Raw genomic sequence first — 6000 nt, forward strand, 5'->3', positions numbered from 1 at the left:
CTTTTTATCACTGTCTTGCACACTATCAAAGACCAATGAGATGTATTCCAGAGCCTGGAATAGGTTTCCTTAGATGTGGCTCTTTTTCTTATGTAGGGAGGAGGCCTTCAAGCTGAATAGAGGGAAGTGCAGAGCAGATGGTGCTTGTGAGAATAGACGCCAATCCAGGATACCAGGATGTCATTTTGAAAAAAGGATGGGATTTCAGGTGGAAAAATATGAGTAGAATGTGGAGAACTTCAGCTTCTCAAGACAGATCACGTTTCACACCTTGTTTTCAAATGACTGTCAGAGTAAAACGAGACGGTCAAGGTCAATCAAATACTGTAGTAGGTGAATGTAGGACAGAGAGAGTGAGAGAGAGTGAGTGTGTGTGTGTGTGTGTGTGTAAGAGAGAGAGAGAGAATGACAGGGGCGTCATGCAAATGCGGGAGTTCTGGGAGTATAGATATGAACTCTAAATGGCTGCTTTCCATGGCCACCCACGAGCATGAAAATACACGCGCGCGCGCGCAATCCCCCTTCCCCCGCCAAAAAGCAATTTTAAGAAAGAGTACATTCATGCATGTCTGGTGTATTTTCGTAGCCTCGCACCGTTGATTTGCTTTATTTGATCAAATCAATTCTATACCTATAGCTATATAGCAGAAGTCGCAGAACGGACCTGTAGCTGTTAATCTGTTTTTAATAACATTTCATGACTCATAAAAAGTTGACAACTCTTGTCACAAATCAGAGAAAAATTTAAAGACTGGCGACAAACTCAGCTAGGATATATTAGCCGTGTTGTGTGTTGCACAGGTTCTGCTTCTCGTCTTGTGCGCGCTGCTTTTCCCCGCGCGTCAGCATGATGAACGGGCCGAGCGCGCGCGCGATGAAATGTTTACGCGCCGGTGGCGTTATTGCGTGTAACTGGCGTCCACAATCAGGCTGTTTGGAGAAACCGGAGACTCTCTCCGCTCCTGGTAGCAGTCACTCCAGATCCAGGTTAAACTGGCCATTAACCCCCCATACACCCCACCCCAACGCGTGTGCGCAAATGACAAATGAACGTCTAAGATCATACAAAGAGAAGGGAAAAAAAATCTGTTTTCGTTATCCCTTTGAATATAATATAATATAATATAATATAATATAATATAATATAATATAATATAATATAATATAATATAATAAACATGTGTCATATATAATATGCATTTATTTACCTTCAGAATGTGATATAAACTTTGTTGTTGTTTTTTGCTATAAATAAACCGTCAACTAATATGCAATAATTTTGGTTAATTGTGATAATATGAAAATTTGAAAGAAAAAAAAAATCAATAATAATATATTTTAAAAAACAGCGTGTGTCTATTTCTCGGCACGTTTCAGAAACTGCAGGTTTTATTTAAATATAGTTTTCCTTGTAATCAAAATGTTGTCCTGCCGGCACATGTGCCTGGCCTCAATGAGCAAAGCTGCCTTTTCTGTGCAGAACCTGAAAAGGCTACTTAAATATTAGGGATAGACCTACATTGTATGATGTAGTTTATCATTAATTTGGGTTATTAATAGTTATGTTAATGAAACCTAACAAGCTGTAGTGTGTGTGTGTGTGTGTGTGTGTGTGTGTGTGTTCCTCCCTGCAGAAAGACTGATTTCCCTCTCTGTTTTAAGGACACCTGGTGGAGGCTATGGGGTGATTGAGTGTCTCTCTGTCCCACGGCTTTACTGAAGCTTCTAAGTGATTTAATAGTATTGGAAACTCTTTTGAAAGTAAGGCATCCCAGAGCAAATCCGTGTGTCATATTTTCCTAACCTCTCCAGAGGAATGGCCGCTCTCCCAAAGACACTATGACACAAACCCTTAGACAGAAGAACAAGACGAACCAATAATAGATATAATGTTCAGCATGCGTTCAGCAAATGAAGTAAACACAAAGGAGACAGAAAGGAGGCGAAGATAAGGCCGACAGAGGAACAGAAAAGAGACAAAAACAGAATGTAAAAGGGATAAAAGATTGAAAGAAAGTGAGAATAGAGAGCGCATGAAAGGAGAGAGAAGTAATTGACTGAAGTTGGGTGGTAAGGACTGGTGTGCTAGTGGGCTCTCTAACTCTCTCTAATTGGTGCTGTATTCAGACCTGCCTTTAGTTCTAAAATGTACTAATGGAGCGTAACACACACACACACACACACACACACCAGAGAGAGAGAGAGAGAGAGAGAGAGAGAGTTCGTCACTATACAGCTAGCTACACAGAGGATAGAGGATAAGTGTTGCTCGGCTACAATGTGAAAAGGGATTGAATGCCCCCCATGGAGAGAATTTTTCTCTCCTTCTTGTTATACTTTTAACATGCTCTCTCTCAAACAGTCTCATCTTGTCGAAGAACATCTCATGTCAAAGTATTCCAAAATATTAATCCTTATTGTGTGTGTTTGTTTCTTTGTTTTTGTGTTTGTGTATTCGCGTTTTTCTGTATCTGTGTGTATGCGTGTGTGTGTGTGTGTGTGTGCGTGCGTGCGTGCGTGCGTGCGCGCGCATTAGGCAAAAAATTTTAATATTAACAGTAGGCTATCAGTTTCACCGCTGTAAATGATGCTCTCAATACACCTGTTGATTGAATTTGTATCTCGCCTTTCATTCCTCTTTAGTAAGAGATTTATTCCGGATAGGGTCGTGAGGAATCGAAGCATATCACAGGAATACTGGGGATGTGGCAGGATCCACCTTGAATGAAAGGTTGTGTTATTTACAAACATTGACATATATGGGGCATTTAAAGGACTAAAGTAGAGGATATTCTGAGGTCAGGACAGAACTGAATACAAGGGTGGGTAAAGGAGGAGGAAGGAATAATTATTTAATATTTTTCTAAATTTGTTTGGGAAAGCCTTGAGTAGCTCGAGTTGAGTGGCACCAAAATGTTCTTATACATACAATGACCTAGATACAATTACTTCTTATATATGCAATGACTAATTATAAATATAATTGTTTAGATTGTTTTAAATACTATAGTAATAATCATTGTTATGTAAAAATGTCACACCGTAGTGCTTTATTGTGCACTATACAATAGTGCACTATAAAGACTTACAGTGATAAAAAAGCAGTAGGCATAACTATTGACTGTAAGCAATTGTTTTCAACAATAAAGCACTAAAATGATGCTCTATTGTTCTATATTATAGGCTATCTTTTTGTATCAGTTATTTAGTATCGGATCTGCTTGGCCGTATTGTAGGCTATGCATTTGCACTACACACTCTCAATATCTATTGTTGTTGTTTTGTCTTTTTCTATTGTCATAAATCAACTTGTAAATGTTCTTGTTCTGTGTCACGCGATATAAACCATGTTTTTACTTGATTTGCCATTTGCTTTTATCAACAGTCTTGTGGATTTAGCCCTGATCCTCGTGATCTCTGACCCACAATCCCACTGGATAAACTAACGAAGCATGAAACAGGGCCGAGGCGGCACTGAGCTCAAAGCCAAGAAAAAAGCTTTAAAATGTTTTTTAGATCAGCCCCCAATCAAACGTACAGCCTCAGGATAAATGAGAGCAGCTTGCGACCCAACTTTCTCTTTAGACTATTCAAACATCATGAAAGTAAGCTAACAACGTGAATGATGACCGGTGCTGTTGGCCTGTTATTCTTTGGTGTGCTGTTTGCCTTGGTGCCCATCACTCACTGCACACAACGTCTCCTTCGTTCAATTCTAGCAGGGCGCAAGGGGGCATGCAGGGCACTTTTCATCTAACATTTGTATATTTTCATTAGGAAGTTGCGTTTTGACATGTGGCATGTTAGATCTGTAATGCTTTGATAAAGAATAGAGGCTCACCTAGACCTGTAATGTGTAATAGTTTAATACGAAGTTACTGTTCATCTAAAGGCTTAAAAATTATCCTCATATATAATAATAATAATAATAATAATAATAATAATAATTTGTGCATGAATTAATACAATGTGAGCATGACACATTTGATCTTTTAATTATTAATCGTTTATTTAAAAAGAAAAAGCTGTCACACCCACGCAAAGTAAAAAAAAAAAAAAGTAAGTGAAAAAAACACACTGCTGCTCTTTCTCAGACGTGTATTTTTTAAAAAGGTTTTGGAATAAATTATGTCTGAAATAACTTCGAACTCCTCACCAGAATTCTATCAACTTAGTAGTGGGACAAATATCTTCAGCTCTCTTCATGGATGTCATCACACAAGCGTTTATTCCAATACATTTACTTTACATTATTGGAATTACCCCCCAATATGTAAGAAAGAATAAAATGTTTTATGTTATTACAGTTGGAAATTTGCAAATGTTGAATACAATTTGTCTAAATGTCCACTCTTTTTCTCTTTTGTGTGCACACGTATTTAAATTTTATTTTAAATTAAATTAAATTATTTAATTTTATTCTATTCTTAATTTAATTACTTTTTTATTTTAGAAATGTTATAAATGTCTCATAAATTGCTTGGTCCATTCATTCGTGCATTTAGAAAGTCATTATTCAATGTTATCAGGAACTTATTATAAAGGAATAAAATTAAAGTCGGTTATATGTAATATATATGTAGGACAAATACATATAAAGCGTATTATAAAACGATATTTTGGCGCTGTAGTATCTATATATATATAAGCTACTTTAAATATTTTTTTATAAAAGATTTTGATATAAAAACGTATACTGTACGCTTATAGATTAGTTAAACATATAGCTTAATGTTAAAAAGTATAAATTATATTGGATTGAAGGCCAATCATTTGTTCCAGATCATAAATGCCCTACAGGAATCATAATTCTTACATCACTATTTTTACAGCTTGTTTATTAAATGATTAAAACACACTTGTACACGTTCCTATAGTATGTTTAGGTTTAATGTAATATCAAAGTGCGCGCGCGTTCAGCAGGGCTTTATAGACCCGCCGGACTGCAACTCGAATGTTTCTCAGCCTTTGAACGACTCTTTTAAGAAGGACAGTGCTGACAGAACAGGACCTCGTTTTGTGTCTGTTCAGAGACAACCCACGCCATGCAAGTCCACAGAGTATCCCAGTATTCATGTATTATTGATGGACCAGGCTGGATGGTAACGCCAGGCTACAGAGGTGTGCACTTCTGCACAGTGAAGCTACAATCCGGCTGAATTAAATGCTCGAATGATCTTCGAGTAATCTAACTTAAAAGACAAAAAGAGGGAACATAGAGGATTAAAAATAATAATTGAAAAACAAAGCTTAAACTAATACATTTCACTTACAGTAAATGTGTGATTCGAATAGGCTACAGCATCGACACACAGGGAATTCCACTTTTCTGTGTGCGTGCGTGCGCTTGTGTGTCCGACTTTGACCCATTTTCCGGTTGTCACTAGTAGTAGCGCAGTTACATCATCACCGTCGAGTGTGTATGTGTGCGTGTGTGGCCTACTGAACTGTCTCCACTACTCTCTGTATTTTCTTCGCGTCCAAGAAGGCACGCGAGGTACAACCTACTGCGGCTGCGCACAGATACACACACGCACGCACGCACGCACGCACATACATACATTATTATATTTACAAACGAATCCAAATAATTGTATCTACAGGAAATCTAGGTCAAACAGAGCATTCATGATGCTAGGCCTATGAAAGTGAGAATATCTACTTATGTAAGTTGTTTTGGGCAAAAGCATCTACTAAAACCTGTAAATGTAAATAAGAATATATCTGTTGGCCTACAGCCATTCATCTCTCATGAGGTCTGTCCTTCCACATTTTCTATAAGCGCGGGAGTCATTTAGTCGTTATTAAATCCCTGTAACAGGTGACCGGGCGAGTTTTATCTTGAACTGCGACTGCTATTTCCTCTTTTTTTATTATATATTTTCATTATTTTCAGCATTGAGGTAGTGCTGAGGTCTTTGGAGGGCAGAATTGGTGCTGTGGATAATGGTAATGAAATCGGAGGCATTTATTAAGTCCGCTGTCTTCGAACATTAGAAA

Source organism: Clarias gariepinus, chromosome 24 (assembly GCF_024256425.1).
Source record: "Clarias gariepinus isolate MV-2021 ecotype Netherlands chromosome 24, CGAR_prim_01v2, whole genome shotgun sequence".
In the NCBI taxonomy this organism is placed as follows: Eukaryota; Metazoa; Chordata; class Actinopteri; order Siluriformes; family Clariidae; genus Clarias; species Clarias gariepinus.